At 36.7% G+C, this 19,872-nt stretch overlaps 1 pseudogene across 1 annotated transcript in view; it reads left to right on the forward strand.

Moving 5' to 3' along the window:
- Positions 1-5,223: 5,223 nt before the first annotated feature.
- The window catches only part of LOC308625184 (large ribosomal subunit protein eL43-like), a 51,796-nt pseudogene continuing 37,147 nt past the window's right edge, over positions 5,224-19,872 (forward strand). The window contains exon 1 of the transcript in view: positions 5,224-5,325. The product of the transcript in view is annotated as a large ribosomal subunit protein eL43-like (transcript). The remainder of the gene's footprint in view (positions 5,326-19,872) is intronic.

Here is a 19,872-nt window from a genome sequence, read left to right on the forward strand (position 1 = left end):
CCTTTATTATGCTGAAGTAGCTTCCTTCTATGCTCACTTTCTGGAGAGTTTTTATCATAAATTGGTGTTGAATTTTGTCAAAAGCCTTTTCTGCATCTATTGAGATGGTCATATGGTTTTTATTCTTCAATTTGTTAATATGGTGTATCACACTGATTGATTTGTGTATATGGAAGAATCCTTGCATCCTTGGGACAGATTTAAATGTTAATCTTATTTTTAAAAATACCTTCACAGGGCTTCCCTGGTGGCGCAGTGGTTGAGAGTCTGCCTGCTGATGCAGGGGACCCGGGTTCATACCCTGGTCCGGGAAGATCCTACATGCCACAGAGCGGCTGGGTCCATGAGCCATGGCCGCTGAGCCTGTGCATCTGGAGCCTGTGCTCTGCAACGGGGGAGGCCACAAAAGTGAGAGGCCCGTGTACTGCAACAAAAAAAACAAAAGAAAACCTTCACAGAAACATCCAGAATAAAGTTTGACCAAGTAACTGTGCACCCTGTGACTCAGTCAAGCTGACACATAAAATTAACTGTCAAACACCCCCACCCCCCCAATTTAAGGTAGTCTTCAATGTCCCCAAGGCTTTCTGTTAGTTTTTATATTGATTTCTTATGTCTATTCTTCTATCTTTTCTGAAATCTGCAGGGATAATTTTGGTAGAGGAAGCCAGTAGCTCATGCTAATTTTCCATTTTGTCAGTAATCTCCTATTCACAATTCCTAAATTATTTATATTAATACCAGTACTTTTTTCCCTTTATCAGAGAAAATTGTTTCTCTTTTTCAAAACTAACTTCTACTGTTTCCTTCTCTTTCTCCAGCCACCATTATATTGTCCATTTCACCAACCCATTAGGGAACTGTACTTTGTATGTATGTATGCATACACACACACACACACACACACACACACACACACACATATATAAGCATGTATTTATTTCTACTCTATCTAGACCAATAAGAATATTCCTCATATAGGCACACCAAAAATGTTCATTGAATGAACAGATAAATGAAAGGAAAATGAATGGATGAATAAAATTATCACCAAGTACAAATCTTTAATTAATTAATTAATTTATTTTTGCTGTGTTGGGTCTTCATTTCTGTGTGAGGGCTTTCTCTAGTAGTCTTAAGTGGGGGCTACTATTAATTGCGGTGCACAGGCCTCTCACTATCACGGCCTCTCTTGTTGGGGAGCACAGGCTCTGGATGCACAGGCTCAGTACTTGTGGCTCACAGGCCTAGTTGCTCTGCAGCATGTGGGATCGTCCCAGACCAGGGCTCAAACCCGTGTCCCCTGCATTAACAGGCAGATTCTCAACCACTGCACCACCAGGGACTGTTGCAAGTGATCTTGAAATGAGGATCTTGAAATCTTCCACTTCTTTCTCATTATGCAAATGAGAAAGAAATGCATTTTATGAATGGTGGTAGAAAGTCATATAGTTGAGCTATGAAGAATTATAAAATACTTTCTAGTTTTAAAACACAAGATTCGACAACGGAAATTGCTGGTTCTTGTGATCACTTGTTATGTCTTATTATAGTTCCAAGTTATTCCCATTTATTTTATTTTAGTCCGTGTGTGTGTGTGTTTCTGTTCAATTTTTAACATGCTTCAACTAAATTTGGCTTGCGTCTATATGCTGGATTCTAGGAAAGACTCTTAGAGAATTATTCCATGGCTTGTTCAGTCCCTAGATAATACAAAGATCCATTGTCACCTTAATTGAACAGCCATTCTTCTTTTTTACATTTTCTTTCTTCTCTCACTTCCTATATTTTCCATCTATTCTTCTTTTTTCTTTTAGTAGGTAAGAGTGGGAGTTCTGAATTTTTTTTGGAGCATTCAGTTCTCCTTGGGGAATTAGCCAGTATGCTTGACTTCCACGAACTCTTATAGTAAAACGATTTGACAGAATGTAAATTTAACCCCACTTTGATAGCTTTGCTATGTGGTTTCCTCAACAGCAAAGATCACATTTGATATTAGTTTGGTTTAGAAAACAATTTTTTTTATGAAACTGAAAGAACATAAGCAATGAAAGTTAGAATATAAATGATATTTTTAGTTAGCTTAACCCTGCAGATTTATATAACTCTTGTATTGTTTATTTTTTAATTCATCTGAGACCCTCTTTTAAATAAATCTAACAGAAGGCTGTCCATCTCTTAACTAAAAAGTTCACTTTTTAAAAAGTTCAGCTCATATTTATTGAGCACCTAGCATATGCCAATATGCCAGGCACTATTCTAGGATCAGGGGATACAGCTGACATCATAAATTTTCACAGCATAGTCTTGTTATTCATTATTCATTAATTTCATTCTGATTTTATTTCTTTGTCCCAATTAAATGTACAAATTAAGAGTAACTTCCACCCTGAATTTTATTTTATTCTAAATTTGATTTTCTTCAATTCATAGCTAAAATATATATTATTTCAAGCATATTCTTGCTATGAAGTTTGATTTATGTTAAAAACACTTTTGTCAAATAATCTTTTTTCTTCTTTGACATTCTGAGTGTTAACAGAAGAGAATTTTCATCCATTCTGCATCCAACAAATATTTATTAGTCCTTCTTACATGTTGAGTGCTAGATGTAAGGTTATAAAAAGGTATATAATCAAATCAGAGATCTAATTCTAAAAGTTATGAAAACAGTTGTAACCCTAGACCTCGAAGAAGATCAATAAAAAGCAAACCACTCAGGATCAAGTGTGGAAAAGTAAAATTGTACATGATTGTGTTGTTTATTATCTTTTTATAAGATATAGAATAAAATGTTGTGCTGTACTTAAGGGCACTGTAACTTCAGATGCTATTCTAAGATAGCCTTGAGTTCTCAATAGCTTGTGAGTCATAAGATCCATGTAGAAAAATTCAAAACATACGACATATGTGATACCCTTAAAAGAAGTTATTTTCACCCTGATGTAAGAATACAAGGATATATACAAATATATCTCACATTTAACAGCTTTTGAAAATTGACTTCAAATTTCTTGACTCCACTAAAATTATTACAGCTTCTTATTAGTATTACTGCAAAGGTCAACACTGTGGAAACTCAGCCTCGTTTAACAATAAGGCATTTCTAATAGAACTAGTATTTGCTTCTCTTGAGATTTGCACTAAAGAAATAATGACAAATAAGGCCAAATCAATCACTAAATATTTACTCAGTGCTTACAATGACATTCTGGTAGATACTGTGAGTGATAAAATGGACGATAAGGCAGGCCCTGCCTCAGGCATTTTACAATCGATAGGCAAGCTATGACATGTGATAGGCCACATTCAGAGAAATCTTCCAGAAAGACTTGATCAAGGAGATGGAGTGAGTTCTCCTTAAAGAGTAGGTACTCTTCACACTCTAAGTTCATTGAGAGAAGGAAATATTTTGCATATGTCTTTCCATCTCCATGTGTGTAGAACAGTGCTTTGCACTCAGTAGAAACAAAAGAAATATTTTCTAATTGAATCCACATAAGTAAAAACAGCAAAAGAAAATATTCCAGAAAAACAGTGAACAAATAATTACAATAATAATTAAAATAATAATTGTTATTACAGCTAACATTTATTAAGTACTGCTCTAACTCTTTAAATGTATAGACTCATTTAATTTTCACAACTCTATTGAAATAATAGCTATCACTATGCCTATGTTGCACTGAAGAGAAAACTGAGGCATAAAAATTAAATAACTTGTCCAAGGACATGCAGCTAGTTAGTGATTGAACCAGGACTTAATCCCAGGAAGTCTGGTTTCAGTATCTATGTTCTTAACCACCACACAATAATGTTTTGCAAAGCACTGTGGGTAACATGAAGAATGATTTGACATGATTACTACCTTCAAAGAACTTAAAATTATATAAGTTCAGGCCATTTAAATAACTGAATAGTAATAACTACATAAAAATTACAACTGTTGCAACTGATCTTGAAATGAGGAGTGAGGGCATAAATGATTTGTTTCGAGAAAGGGTAGATTACTGAAACCTGGAGCACTCTGGGAAGACTTCCTTGAGGGAGAGGAAGTCTTTAGAAGATGAATAAGATTAGACAGTTAGGAAAAAATGTGTGGAGCATATCCCAGAGAGAGGGCATATTATGAATCAAAGTAGGGTGACTCTAAGTAACCAAAGACTGTGCTCTGGAAAAAAATCCAAATTATTCCAGATTGTTTGGAATAATGATCATCTCTTTGAGAGTGGTGGATAATGGTCAGAAACGCCTGTTTGAAGCATATGGTAGAAGTGCCTGAGTGACAGGCTGAATCTCTGGCTCTTCCAGATCCTTCAAATCTGATGACACTTGAATCTTTGGCAAAACAAGGAGACCCTGTCCCCAGAGCTCACTGGCTTCCAGAAATTCATCCCAGATTAAACCCCAATACTCTGCAGTTTTATCATCTCCATGGAGGGCTGACACAAGTTGACTTTCTAATTCTTGATGCTCTGGAGAACTTAGACTTCTCAGCCTGAGGGAAATAGCCTTCCCTTCCTTCCGGCCATTTTTTTTTTTTTTTTTTTTTTTTTTTTTTTGCAGTACACAGGCCTCTCACTGCTGTGGCCTCTCCTGTTGTGGAGCACAGGCTCTGGATGCACAGGCCCAGTGGCCATGGCTCACGGGCCCAGCCGCTCCGTGGCATGTGGGATCCTCCCAGACCAGGGCACAAACCCACATCCCCTGCATCGGCAGGCAGACTCTCAAGCACTGCACCACCAGGGAAGCCCTTCCAGACATTCTTGAAGGCAAGCCACTCGCTTCTTTCCCTATCCAGAGCACTTAGCAGGATCACTTCACAAAGTTTAAGCATTTTCAAAAGAGAAGGAAGATACCTTGCATCCTTTTGCAAGCATGCTCTGATGGAAAGGATCACAGAGTCTGCTTGGAAAAGATGAGTGAGTGCAGAAATGAGAGATAATAAAAACAGAGTTAGAATGAAGAGACATGGGAGATTGGTTCAAGATGGCAGCGTAGAAGGACGTGCTTTTACTCCCTCTTGTGAGAACACTGGAATCACAACTAACTGCTGAACAATCATCCACAGGAAGACACTGGAACTCACCAAAAAAGATACCCCACATCTAAAGACAAAGGAGAAGCCACAATGAGACTGTAGGAGGGGTGCAATCATAATAAAAACAAATCCCATAACTGCTGGGTGGGTGACACACAAACTGGAGAACACTTATACCACAGATGTCCACCCACTGGATTGAAGGTTCTGAGCACCACATCAGGCTTCCAAACCCGGGGGTCTGGCAACAGGAGGAGGAATTCCTAGAGGATCAGGCTTTGAAGGTTAGTGGGATTTGATTGCAGGACTTCAACAGGACTGGGGGAAACAGAGACTCCACTCTTGAAGGGCACACACAAAGTAGTGTGCACATTGGGACCCATGGGAAGAAGCAGTGACCCCATAGAGAGAGAACCAGACCTACCTGCTAGTGTTGGGGGGTCTCCTGCAGAGGTGGGGGTGGCTCTGTCTCACCGTGAGGACAAAGACACTGGCAGGAGAAGTTCTGGGAAGTACTCCTTGGCATGAGCCCTCCCAGAGACTGCCATTAGCCCCACCAAAGAGCCCAGGTAGGCTCCAGTGTTGGGTCGCCTCAGGCCAAACAACCAACAGGGAGGGCACCCAGCCCCACCCATCAGCAGACAAGCGGATTAAAGTTTTAGTGAGCTCTGACCACCAGAGCAACAACCAGCTCTACCCACCACCACTCCCTCCCATCAGGAAACTTGCACAAGCCTCATCCACCAGAGGGCAGACAGCAGAAACAAAAAGAACTACAATCTGCATTATGTGGAACAAAAACCACATTCATGGAAAGATAAACAAGATGAAAAGGCAGAGGGCTAGGTACCAGATGAAGAAACAAGATAAAACCCTAGGAAAACAACTAAATGAAGTGCAGATAGGCAACCTTCCAGAAAAAGAATTCAGAATAATGATAGTGAAGATGATCCAGGACCTCAGAAAAAGAATGGAGGCAAAGATCGAGAAGACGCAAGAAATGTTTAACAAAGACCTGGAAGAATTAAAGAATGAACAAGCAGAGATGAACAATACAGTAATTGAGATGAAAACTACACTAGAAGGAATCAATAGCAGAATAACTGAGGCAGAAGAACGGATAAGTGACCTGGAAGACAGAATGGTGGAATTCACTGCTGAGGAACAGAATAAAGAAAAAAGAATGAAAAGAGATGAAGACAGCCTAAGAGACCTCTGGGACAATATTAAATGCAACAACGTTCACATTATAGGGGTCCAGGAAGGAGAAGAGAGAGAGAAAGGACCCAAGAAAGTATTTGAAGAAATTATAGTCAAAAACTTCCCTAACACGGGAAAGGAAATAGCCACCCAAGTCCAGGAAGTGCAGAGAGACCCATACAGGATAAACCCAAGGAGAAACACACCGATACATGGTAATCAAATTGGCAAAAATTAAGGACAAAGAAAAATTATTGAAAGCAGCAAGGGAAAAATGACAAATAACATACAAGGGAACTCCCATAGGTTAAGAGCTGATTTCTCAGCAGAAACTCTACAAGCTAGAGGAACTGGCATGATATACTTAAAGAGATGAAAGGGAAAGAACCTACAACCAAGATTACTCTACCTGACAAGGATCTCATTCAGATTCGATGGAGAAATCAAAAGCTTTACAGATAAGCAAAAGTTAAGAGAATTCAGCACCACCAAACCAGCTCCACAACAAATGTTAAAGGAACTTCTCTAAGTGGGAAACACAAGAGAAGAAAAGGACCTACAAAAGCAAACCCAAAACGATTAAGAAATGGTAATAGGAACATACATATTGATAATTACCTTAAACATGAATGGATTAAATGCTCCAACCAAAAGACACAGGCTTGCTGAATGGATAAAAAAACAAGACCCATATATATGTTATCTAAAAGTGACTCACTTCAGACCTAGGGACACATACAGACTGAAAGTGAGGGGATGGAAAAAGATATCCCATGCAAATGGAAATCAAAAGAAAACTGGAGTAGCAATACTCATACTCCCCACTACTGGGCATATACCCTGAGAAAACCATAATTCAAAAAGACACATGCACCCCAATGTTCATTGCAGCACTATTTACAATAACCAGGTCATAGAAGCAACCTAAATGCCCATCAACAGACGAATGGATAAAGAAGATGTGGTACATATATACAATGGAATATTACTCAGCCATAAAAAGGAACGAAATAGGGTCATTTGTAGAGACGTGGATGGATCTAGAGACTGTCATACAGAGTGAAGTAAGTCAGAAAGAGAAAAACTAATATCGTATATTAACACATATATGTGGAACCTAGAAAATGGTACAGATGAACTGGTTTGCAGGGCAGAAATTGAGTCACAGATGTAGAGAACATACGTATGGACACTAAGTGTGTGTGGGGGGAAGCGGCAGGGTGGTAGTGGTTGTGGGATGAATTGGGTGATTGGGATTGACATGTATACACTGATGTGTATAAAATGGATGAATAATAAGAACCTGCTTTTTCAAAAAAATAAATAAAATTAAATTAGAAAAAAAAAGAATAAACAGACACTAACCCCTCACAGATGTATTTATTCATGAGTTTTATCAGAGGGTTACTTGTTGGTAGTTTATCAAAGAGAAAGCGAAAACCCCAGATTAAATATCTTAAAGTATCCCTGATTGCCTTTCCGGAAGGACCCAGTTGCGTTCCTAGCATTCACATTGTTTTAAAACTATTTGGCATGCCTGGGCTTACTTATGTGGTACAGTAAAAAAAAATTTTTTAAAAAGCTTTTGCCTGCTCTTAGAAGACAATACTATGCTAAATATAGTGCAATGCTTCTCAGCTCATAAAATCTGCTACGTGGCACAAACTTGAAGACATCCTCAAAAGATATACGGCAAGAGACGTTCATTGTCTGCTTTAGTCAAAACTGCCATTTCCTTACAGAATTTTCCTGAAGTGGCTGGACATCAACATTCCACATACTGGCTGGGATTAAAGTGGTTTTTCTATAAAAGGAGAGGAGGACAAAAGAAAAAGCAAAATGTGGTCCACAATGTAAAATGTGATCCTTAGCCACTGGCATAAAATTACATTGACGATGCGGGAGTAACTTCCTTCCTTCAAAGAACAATGTTTGATATTTGAACTAGACTGGTGATGAAGCTCGTAACTTGGGGGATAAATCAGGTTTAAATTTAGAAAAAAGTTTTCAGAAATTGCTTAGCAGGGTAGTTTTAGGGGTTAACATATGAATAGAGGTTACATGGTGCCTGGTCTGTCTGTCCTGTGTTTGTTGGACAGAGATAATAAGGCCTTTTCCCCATGCAAAGAAATTTAAATTCTGTCATAATTATTCATTCTAAATTCTGTGACATTTCAGTATCGAGGAAATGTTCAAATTGTGTCTAGTTTCTGCCTCCCTTCCCTCTTTATGTTGATTTCTACATCTCCTCCTATTTATCTCTTTTGTGCATCGCATATATTTCACTATGAACTCAATTTTGCGTGTGAAAGGCCACAACTAACTGTTTGCATGCCTTATCTCTGCCTTAGAGAGTGGTAACTCAAAAATGAGCCAGCTGCACCTACTGTACATAAAACAGCAACATCACTTTGATCTCTCCCTTAATGTGCTAGGTTTAGATTACTCTGTGAGCAAAAGGGGTGAAAGGTGGTGGGAAACTATTTTAACTAAGTACTGGGGGCAGTGTTTATTCATGGTGCAGATTTTTAATGGGAAAGATGGAACATGAAAGCTTGTCAAATGTACTGCTCAGAGAGTCTGACAATACAGAATATTTTTATAGATGAAAGGTGAGGAATCTCCACCTTCTCAGTGTAACATAAATTGTATGGAAAAAAAGTAAGACATAAAAAAGCCAGATAGAAAACTATCTATATTCCCTTATGACTGCATGAAATCCTGCCACAAAACCAGAGGACTATTTCAGAGATGCATTTGTCTGGTGCAAAGAGGGACATAGTGAACATTAAAAATATATACTTTGAGAAAGATTCTCATTACCTTTATAATTAATGTAATATTGTTTTAGCAAGAACTAAGTATGTTTAGTAAGAACTAGTCCAATGTCGTGACAAGGTAGAAACCCAGAAATATCCAAGGATAATATTCTCCACAATTGGAAGAGTGAATTTATCTTGCCCCTCCAATCAGACTATAAGTCCAATTATGTTTAGTTCAGAAATAGCTTGAAATTCTGCCTTTGCCTTTGATGAGACCCTGATCTTTCCTTTCTTGGCTCACCACAGCCTTGCCCTAAAGCAGATTCTCAATCTTTCTTTCTCAAATACTGATGGTACTTAGTATACTTCTGCCGGTTACGGTGGCTTCCTATGAGAGTGTTTCTCAGGTAGAGGGGTGGAAAGTGCAGGAGGTGCATGGGAATCTCTGGAGTAAACTCTATGTTTTAAAGAAACTTCCAAGATGGTTTTGACATGCCCACAATTTTCTGACTCATGCCTAGGAGTCATTAGTGTTAAATTACTGAGCCCTTTATAATCTGGCTATAATGCATTTCATTAATTACATCAGCAATTATGAACTCCATATTTTCAGAATCTCACCTTATATATATTATTCTATCTCTTGGGAATATCAAACTCCACGTACCCTATTTTCTCTCTCCCCAGCACATTTCTGTTTCCTTTGAAATTCCAAGCTCAAAATTGGTCCTTGAGTGAAGGCTTCTCCATCGGTCCCCCAAAGACTTAGTTGTTCCTGTCCTAGATATTTCCACAGCAACATGATAATGACTCTGAAAATGAATTATTCTATTCTAATGTGTCTGTTAAAATAGCTGTCTTCCCAACTCTACCACCAGATTGTGGGCCAGGATATTTATTCACCTTTTAAGTCCTAACTTTAAATACAGTGTCAGCTACATTACAGGTGATGAATAAATGATTACTTGTACATGTGTGTACTTTTCATTTATTTATTGATAAATTATTTATCTGCGTATATAGATATGGTAACATATACAAAGCTTAAGTGCAGAGGTCAGTGATTTTTATATTGCATACCTCCATGTAAGTACTACTCAGACGAAGGCATAGAACATTTCCAACGTCCCAAAAGATTCCCTCCTGCCCCACCCTAGTCAACACCTTCTTTGCACAACCAGTTCTATTCTAACTCTTATGCAGTAAATTAATTTTACTGATCTACAACTACATATGGACTCTATAAATTGAATCACTTAGTATTTACTTTTTTGGAGTCTGACTTCTTTCATTAGACACATTCTTGAGATTCATCCATGCTGTTACATGTTCATTTTTTTGTATTGTGGTGTAGAATTCCATTGCATAAATATGTCATGAATTTTTTCACTCTCTTCTTCATGAACATATGAACTATTTATAGTTTTTCATTTTTATGAAAAAAGTTACTATTAATATTTTTGTACCTATTATTTCTTGTGGAAATTTACACTTTTTTTTTTTAGTATATACCTAGGCATTAGATTGGTGGGTCATTTGATAGGTACAGGATTAGCTTTATAATATATTATTACTTTCTAAAAGTGGCTGGGCCAATTTATACACTCCAAAGTTAAATATAAGAATCCCAGTTGCTCCATAACCTTGCCAACAGTTAATATTGTTAGTCATTGATTTTAGCCATTCTGGTGGTATTATAGTGGTGTCTCCTTGTAGATAGAGTTTACATTTATGTCCTTAATGACCAATGATGGTGAGCAAGTTTTTATATACTTATTGGCCATTTGAACATCATCTTTTGTAAACTGCCTCTTCAATTCTTTTGCACATTTTTAGTTGGGTTGTTTGTCTTTTTTCTATTGATTTTTTAGAGTTCTCTATATATCTGGATGCAATATCTGAATGCAATTTCTTTATCAGAGGTATTGCAAATATATTTTCTCAGATGTGGTTTGCCTTTCTTTTCTTTTTTTTTTTTTTTTGCGGTATGCGGGCCTCTCACTGTTGTGGCCTCTCCCATTGCAGAGCACAGGCTCCGGACACACAGGCTCAGCGGCCATGGCTTATGGGCCCAGCCACTCTGCGGCATATGGGATCTTCCTGGACCGGGGCATGAACCTGTATCCCCTGCATCGGCAGGCAGACTCTCAACCACTGCGCCACCAGAGAAGCCCTGTTTGCCTTTCTTTTGATGAACAGAAGTTCTTAACTGAATCAAATTTATTATTTTTCCTTTATCTATCAGTTCTTTTCATGTTCTTTTAAGAAAACTCTATCTCATTCAAGTTCATGAAGATGTTGATTTGTGTTCTTCCAGAAATTTGATTGTTTAATTTTCAAATTTAGGTCTAATATCCACCTTAAATTAATTTTTCTGTAAGGTGTGTGGAAAGGTTCAAGGTTTGTTTATATCCCATAGAGATATGCAACTGCTGCAGAACTATTTATTGAAAAGATCATCTTTATTCCCACTAGCTTGTATTGGTAACTTTGTAGGAAATTGGGCAACCATATATGTGTTGGTTTACTTTTGGATTGTCTATTCTAAACCATAGGTAAGTTTGTCTTAATTACTGTATTATAAAATCTGGTAGAGCAAGTCTTCTAACTTTGAACTTTATTAAGATTATCTTGAGTATTCTAGGTCCCTAGTTTTTCATGTAAATTTTAGAATCAAATTTTCAATTCTCAACTCCCCAACAAAGTTCTAAATTTCATTGGAATAATATTGAATCAATAGATTTTAATTTGGATAAAAACACTTTAAAATATATAGAACTATTTAGATTTTCTATTTCTTCTTGTGTCGGTTTTGATAACTTGTGTTTTTCAAGGGTTTGTTTCCATTTCATTGATTAAAAAAAATTCATGAATGTAAGTTTCTTTAAAAGTTACTTTATCCCATTTTAATGTCTTTGCAATGTATAGTTTCTTCCTTTTTTCACTTTAGACAGTGATAATTTATGTTTTTTACTTTCTCACCCCTTTTTTTTCGTCCATCTTACTAGTAGTTAATGAATTGCATTAATCTTTTCAAAGCACCAACTTTTGGCTTTGTTGACTGTCTCCGTTGTATGCCTCTATTGTCTGCTCTTAATTATTTTCTTCCTTCTACTTTCTACTACAATTTAGTTTACTGTTCTTTTTCTAAATTTTTGAGGTAGAAGCTTAAATTATTGATTTTAGACAATTCTTTTCTGATACATGCATATAATCCTTGGTAAGCCTGCTTTAGCTGTATCCCATAAATTTTGACATGTTGTATTTTTATTATCATTTAGCTCAAAATATTTTCTAATTTATCTTGTGATTTATTCTCTGAATCAAGGCTTATGTAGAAGTGTGTTGCTTAATTTCTAAATATTTAGGGTTTTCTACTCATCTATCTGTTATTCAGTTCTAATTTAATACTTAAATGATTAGACTATGATTAAAATCCTTAGGAATTTTTCAAGGCTTTTTTAAGGACAGATTATGGTCTATTTTGGTAAATGTGTTATATGCACTAGAAAATAATATGTATTTTGTGGTTGTTGCATATAATGTTCTATATATATTAATTAGATAAATTTGGTTTTGTCAGTTCTTTGAATCTTCTTATTGAAATGACCATACCCAAGGTCATTTAGATTTTCTCTTAAGTTATATTTCAGGATTTTTACACTTAAGTCTATGATTCATTTTGAGTTAATTTTTATGATGGGTATAAGATCTGTATCTAGATTCTCTCTTTCTTTCTTTCTTCCTGTCTTTTTTTTTCTTTTTGCATGTGAACATCCAGCTGTTACAGCACCATATGTTGGAAAGACATTCTTTTTTTCCATTGAAGTGCCTTTTTCCTTTGCTTAGTCATATGTTTGGTGCTGCCTGGCAAGAACATGGCCTTGGCTCAAAAGCTGAGTTGTGTCCTTAAAGCATCACAGGTGGAGGCTGTCAGCTAACTATACTCAACACAACTGAATGGCAAGTCCTCCTTGAAGGGAGATCAGAGAGGAACAACTCCATGACTATCAAATTTTTGATTTAAGAGTCTCAGGCATCCCCAGCAGGGGTCCTAATATTGGCATAACAGAACTGACTTAGTTGACCACTCTACACTACTTTCCAACAGTTGCTCTCAGCTAGGCATCCTGGAAGTTCCCTCAGTGCATGGTTGGTCCAGGAGTTATCCAAGGTCCTGATAGGTGACTGTGGTGCTCACTCACGGGCCTCTCTTTCATGGGTTGTAGCCTTGCCTCTGTTACTGTTGAATACTTACAAACAGTTCCCTTATACATTTTTTTCCTTATACATTTTTTCTAGGTTTTCTATTTGTTTATGGTAGGAATTTAATTACAAGACTAGGTACTCTATCATGGCCCAAACTGGAAGTCTCTCAGTAAATGATTGTTGAATAAATAGATTTGTTGAGTTGGAAGGAGTTCTTGTATATCCTGATAAAAATAGGCATTGGGAGTCATCTGTATATTGGTAGTAGTTAAAAGAAACTATAAGGGTGTTGATATTTTCAAGGAAGATTATACAAGGGCCAAAGAAAGAAAATTTTTTTAAAACAAAATCAAGGAACAACAATATTTAAAAGATACCAGATTAAGAGAATCCAGAAAAAGGCTGAAAATGGGACAGAAACATAAATATTTTATTTAGGCACCCCTTTGCACTTTAAATTAATTAAGTACTTATTGAATTTTTAAAAATAATTTATATGACTAACAAAAGAGGGATTGCATGGATTTGTGGGTGAATCAAGGATTAGGGTTCAATGAGGAAGAATTTCTAAGAAGAGTAAGAGTTTTGAGTTGAAGACTAATTGGATTAAATCATTATGAAATGGGATAGATGTGGAGAATAGGGTTAATTCAGCCATCAGCTGAGCATGAGCAGGATTAACTGCTGCTGGGATGCACACAAGGAAATCAACCTGAAAATTATCAGGGTGGAAGAAAAGGAGCAATGGCTCCTGAAATTTTGTGTTGATAGAGATTTGGGGCAAATCTGTAGCTGAAAACAGATTCAGGGGACTTGCCTTGAGGTTGCATTTTAAGTCTGTAACATAGATCAGTGAAAATAATATTAAGTTGAAAATTTCAAACACACATTTGCTGATTCTCTTATTATTTAAGTAATTATTTAACTTGAGATGACTTTGGGAGGCTGCTAAGGATTTGGAAGACCTTTAGTTCTCTCCAACTTCATCCTAAGCTATCCTGATTCTACTAATAAAATGTATTAATGTGTTAAGTCTGATTGTTAAGGTGAGTATATGGTAGTGCACATCCAGGTGGATACACTTTATAGTTAGTGAAAGGCACACAGTTGGACAGAGAAAGACCCATGGCCATCTATCTGTCTATGGCATAACAAGTGCTCCAATGATGGAAGTGTTCATTAAAATAGAATGGCAATAAGATAAAGTATATTATATTACCAATAGGGGGCTCTGTTGGTATTGCAATAGAATTGTACTCATTCATTTAAATTCCCCTGTCCCCATGACCCATACAGTTTTCTCTGTTAATTAACAACTGAGTTCTTCTATCCATCCATCTCTTCTTTTGTCCTTCCATTCTTTAATTTAGTGTCATTCACCTGCATTCTTCATTAGTTAACAGTGAAAATACTTGGAAGGCAAATAGCTCTACAGTTTTTTCTCCACCTCATTGGAATTGTGGGAACTCTTACTGAGTGGTGAGGAGTAGGGTAATGAAACTTGGAAAAATGCCATCCTAGGATCCCTCTGTGCTACCAATATGCAAATAATTTAATAGTAATGCAGTCAAGAGTTCCCTGAGTAAAGACTCTCCATTTTCATCACTGTTCATAAGTGCCAAGAGGGACAGATGAGAATAAGTTATAGCCACATTGTGACATGTAATAAATCTTCCAAAAGAGGTTTACACGTACTCAGCTCTTTGGCTTTTATCCTGTGTACGACACTTCTGTTTGCTTTGCATCTAAGCAACAGAAAGTAATCAGCCTCTAAAAACTTAATTACAGGTTGCACGGATAACCCTTAGGGTGTGTGTGTCCAGTCACTTGGGCCTCCTACATCTCTCATCACAAAAAGCAATATGCTTCCCTCAATGCTGGACTTTCTGCAAAGCAGGGTGGTTCATTTCTTCTTCAAAGGGGAAGACAAAGGGCTGCTGAAACAACAGAATAATACATTGAAATGGCCCTTCCTTGAGAAAATGAGCTGCTAATAGTTCTTGATGACTGAAACAAAGAAAGAGTCCTAGGGCTAGAAATCACTCAAGAACGGAGCCTTGATAACAGTCAGCCGCTGAGGGGTAGAAAGTGTAAGGAATTCTAGGGAGAGGAGTGAGAAAATACTGTAACGGTCTTGCAAAACACAACTCCGAATCACACTAGTATTTTTTTTTTTAAAGTTTATTTATTTATTTATTTAATTAGTTTCTGCTTTATAACAAAGTGAATCAGTCATACATATACATCTGTTCCCACATCCCTTCCCTCATGCATCTCCCTCCCTCCCACCCTCCCCATCCCACCCCTCCCGGCGGTCACAAAGCACCGAGCTGATCTCCCTGTGCTCTGCGGCTGCTTCCCACTATCTATCTACCTTACGTTTGGTAGTGTATATATGTCCATGCCTCTCTTTCGCTTTGTCACAGCTTATCCTTCCCCCTCCCCATATCCTCAAGTCCATTCTCAAATAGGTCTGTGTCTTTATTCCCGTTTTGCCCCTAGGTTCTTCATGACATTTTTTTTTTAATTCCGTATATATGTGTTAGCATACGGTATTTGTCTTTCTCTTTCTGACTAACTTCACTCTGTATGACAGACTCTAGGTCTATCCACCTCATTACAAATAGCTCAGTTTCGTTTCTTTTTATGGCTGAGTAATATTCCATTGTATATATGTGCCACATCTTCTTTATCCATTCATCCGATGATGGACACTTAGGTTGTTTCCAGCTCCGGGCTATTGTGAATAGAGCTGCAATGAACATTTTGGTACATGTCTCTTTTTGAATTATGGTTTTCTCAGGGTATATGCCCAGTAGTGGGATTGCTGGGTCATATGGTAGTTCTATTTGTAGTTTTTTAAGGAACCTCCATACCGTTCTCCATAGTGGCTGTACCAATTCACATTCCCACCAGCAGTGCAAGAGTGTTCCCTTTTCTCCACACCCTCTCCAGCATTTATTGTTTCTAGATTTCTTGATGATGGCCATTCTGACTGGTGTGAGATGATATCTCATTGTAGTTTTGATTTGCATTTCTCTAATGATTCATGATGTTGAGCATTCTTTCATGTGTTTGTTGGCAGTCTGTATATCTTCTTTGGAGAAATGCCTATTTAAGTCTTCTGCCCATTTTTGGATTGGGTTGTCTGTTTTTTTGCTATTGAGCTGCATGAGCTGTTTATAAATTTTGGAGATTAATCCTTTGTCAGTTGCTTCATTTGCAAATATTTTCTCCCATTCTGAGGGTTGTCTTTTGGTCTTCTTTATGGTTTCCTTTGCTGTGCAAAAGCTTTGAAGTTTCATTAGGTCCCATTTGTTTATCTTTGTTTTTATTTCCATTTCTCTAGGAGGTGGGTCCAAAAGGATCTTGCTGTGATTTATGTCATAGAGTGTTCTACCTATGTTTTCCTCTAAGAGTTTGATAGTTTCTGGCCTTACATTTAAGTCTTTAATCCATTTTGAGCTTATTTTTGTGTATGGTGCTAGGGAATGATATAGGGATCTTTCCTCAACATAATAAAGGCCATATATGACAAACCCACAGACAACATTGTCCTCAATGGTGAAAAACTGAAACCATTTCCACTAAGATCAGGAACAAGACAAGGCTGCCCACTCTCACCACTCTTATTCAACATAGTTTTGGAAGTTTTAGCCACAGCAATCAGAGAAGAAAAGGAAATAAAAGGAATCCAAATTGGAAAAGAAGAAGTAAAGCTGTCATTGTTTGCTGATGACATGATACTATACATAGAGAATCCTAAAGATGCTACCGAAAAACTACTAGAGCTAATCAATGAATTTGGTAAAGTAGCAGGATATAAAATTAATGTACAGAAATCTCTGGCATTCCTGTACACTAATGATGAAAAATCTGAAAATGAAATCAAGAAAACACTCCCATTTACCATCGCAACAAAAAGAATAAAATATCTAGGAATAAACCTACCTAAGGAGACAAAAGACCTGTATGCAGAAAACTATAAGACACTGATGAAAGAAATTAAAGATGATACAAATAGATGGAGAGATATACCATGCTCCTGGATTGGAAGAATCAATATTGTGAAAATGACTCTACTACCCAAAGCAATCTACAGATTCAATGCAATCCCTATCAAACTACCAATGGCATTTTTCACAGAACTAGAACAAAAAATTTCAAAATTTGTTTGGAAAAACAAAAGGCCCCGAATAACTAAAGCAATCTTGAGAACGAAAAACGGAGCTGGAGGAATCAGGCTCCCTGACTTCAGACTATACTATAAAGCTACAGTAATTAAGACAGTCTGGTACTGGCATAAAAACAGAAAGATAGATCAGTGGATCAGGATAGAAAGCCCAGAGATAAACCCACGCACATATGGCCAACTTATCTTTGATAAAGGAGCCAGGAATGTACAGTGGAGAAAGGACAGCCTCTTCAATAAGTGGTGCTGGGAAAACTGGACAGGGACATGTAAAAGTTTGAGATTAGATCATTCCCTAGCACACTAGTATTTTAATAAGACAAGTTTAAACTCGTCACACTCCCACCTCTTAACCAAACTGTTAACACAATTTAACACACTTTCAAAAGGGCACCCCAGGATGTTCTAATGAAGTCACTTTGTTCCCAGCAGGAGTCAATGGTCTTTTCCCTCTTTGTTGAGCTCTCTCTTATCAGGCTTACAAAATACTCAAATATCTTGTCAATCCCGAGGGGTGGTTAGTATGTTTTTCAAATATATCTGTGGGGAAACTGAGTCATAAAGGACCAATCTAAAGTTCAAAAGTAGTATAATTATTAGAGTTTGCATTTATGTGCTGTCCCAGCTTTTCCCTACTGCTATTTAACTGCTGTGAAATAAATAAATACTGTTCAGGAATTATATCTTTTAAGTTTACAAATAATTTGGAAAGGAACAATAGCTGTGAAGAGCTCTGTAATTGTTAAACACTGAACAAACATATGAAGTATTAACATTTCAGTTTTCAAAATTACATTGCAAGTTGTTTGAACTGGACTTCAAAACAATTGTTTTTTTATTTATTTTTTAACTATAAGTGGTAATGGATACATTCTAGAAACCAATGGATATATTTAAAGCAACCAAACAATTAATTATTTTCAGTATAGTGTCAAGATTAAAGCAGTTTCTTAAAAGACATTGTTCCACCCAGGTATCTCCAAAGACAGAAACTACAGTCTTTTAGGCTAGGACAGTGATGTGTACAGTACAGGGGTGTTTATTTTTCTATCCTTTAAACTGCATACACATAAAAGTATACAAAATATACTTTTTATATGTATTATACATTTCCAAATAAAAAGGAATTTTCAAAAAGACTTTGTTCCATAGCTGAAGTCTTAAAATGAATTGAGCAGAGATGATGCATTTAGCATTCATAAAAGTTTCTTACAAGATTTTGTAGAAGAATTGCCCATTATTCTGTTTGACAACAGACCTATGAATTTTGGAGAAATACAAAAAAGAGGACCTGTAAAAAAGAAAAGAGTCCTTACACCAAACTATATAATATACAGATTACTACCTGTAATTTTTTTATGAGCATCTAGATTTTGGTGGCAAAGGTTTTAAAAATTTCTTATTGCTTTTATAAACCTTTGTGATTATCTGACAATGATTCATGTAATATTATTCTATATCTGACTTTGGCTGTTACCCATTACACCATGTTAAGATATTTCAATAAGTAATCAATTTGGTTTCCAGTGTGCTGATTTGATTCAGCTTTCATTACTTGCCTAGTATTTATTTTTTAAGCATGTTGTCCATCTTAGTCTAGGACTGCCCTTTTTGCATTAGCCATTTTAGGATAAAATACTTAATAAGATTTACATTTAAAAAATGAACTAGAGGAACTGGACCCCCTCCAGCCAGAACAAGTAATTATGTCATTTGTATTGCAAAGCAAGAGTGGCTATAAGCAATGGTATACTTTTTTAAAGATTGATGACCTTAAGCAGCATTATATTACACATAAAATGGCAGGTCTGACAGAGGAACTAAACGTGGGCAGTGTACAAAATCCTGAAAACTGTAGAGAGTCAAAAAGTTTTTACTTTATCTTACGATGAACTACTCAATTAGAAGTAGTTATTTACAGTTTATATCTTTATTTTGAATTATATCTCTGTGTCATACATTGGACTTTCCCTGAGTGAACCCTACGTTTATATGGATAGCAAGAGTGCCACATCGTAGTGAATGAGCTCAAATTCCACGTGCTAATATTCAGAGGCCCAAGTTAGATTGTGTCGATAGGAAGTGGCCAAATAACATTAAGCCTGTTTAATTGCCTTGTGATCACTTAGGAGGCACTCAATCTGCCAAGCTGAAATTTTCAATTGTTGATAATGACTCTGAAAGCTGGAAATGCTATTAATATTACTACCATTGCTAAGAAGAATACAGTATGCCTTTATTGAACATTTCATACTCAACACTATGCTCCAAATGCTGTTAAGTACTTTACACACCTTATCTCATTAATCCTCCCCACAACTTTGCAAGGTTGTATTATTATTAGAAGAGATGAGGATTCTGTTTATGGAGGTTACACAGTAATCCCAGAATCACCAGCTATTAAAGCCATAGAATTGGAATTTGAACCCTGTCTAGTTTAACTCTGGACCTGGTGTTCTTAATCACTA

Source organism: Mesoplodon bidens (assembly GCF_964165515.1).
Source record: "Mesoplodon bidens genome assembly, chromosome: 11".
Classification (NCBI taxonomy): domain Eukaryota; kingdom Metazoa; phylum Chordata; class Mammalia; order Artiodactyla; family Ziphiidae; genus Mesoplodon; species Mesoplodon bidens.